This window comes from Octodon degus, unplaced genomic scaffold (genome assembly GCF_000260255.1).
Source record: "Octodon degus isolate 3935 unplaced genomic scaffold, OctDeg1.0 scaffold00083, whole genome shotgun sequence".
Taxonomy (NCBI): domain Eukaryota; kingdom Metazoa; phylum Chordata; class Mammalia; order Rodentia; family Octodontidae; genus Octodon; species Octodon degus.
The window spans coordinates 435,614-436,113 of record NW_004524659.1 but is presented as its reverse complement, the minus strand read 5'-3'; positions in this window follow the sequence as shown (position 1 = coordinate 436,113).

The following is a 500-nucleotide window of genomic DNA, read 5'->3' as shown; positions in this document are numbered from 1 at the left end:
GAAGAAGAAGAAGAAGAAGAAGAAGAAGAAGAAGAAGAAGAAGAAGAAGAAGAAGAAGAAGAAGAAGAAGAAGAAGAAGAAGAAGAAGAAACATATTCATAAAGCTTCTAGATGCTTCAACTATCTACAAAATTTAGGATTGGGTGAGACTTACAAAGATTTTGATAAATGTGGGAGTGTTTAGATTGGCCCATGCAGACAAAATTGGCCATTAAAACTGTAATCACAGTACCTCATCTTTTTTTTAAAATTACATGTAATTTTATTCCCAGATAAAAATGGCAAAATGCATATAACATAGTCATCTACTTTTTTGCAAAAAAGTACATCTTTATTTCCATATAAATACGTTCCATGTAAATATATTCTTGTATACTCTTCTCTATGGAGAAAAACATCATCTACAGAATATGCCTCAGACCATTAACGAAGGATACTTTGACAGAGGCAAAGAAAGTAGATACAAGATCTTTTTCTTTTTTTTTTTTTTTTTTTTTTTT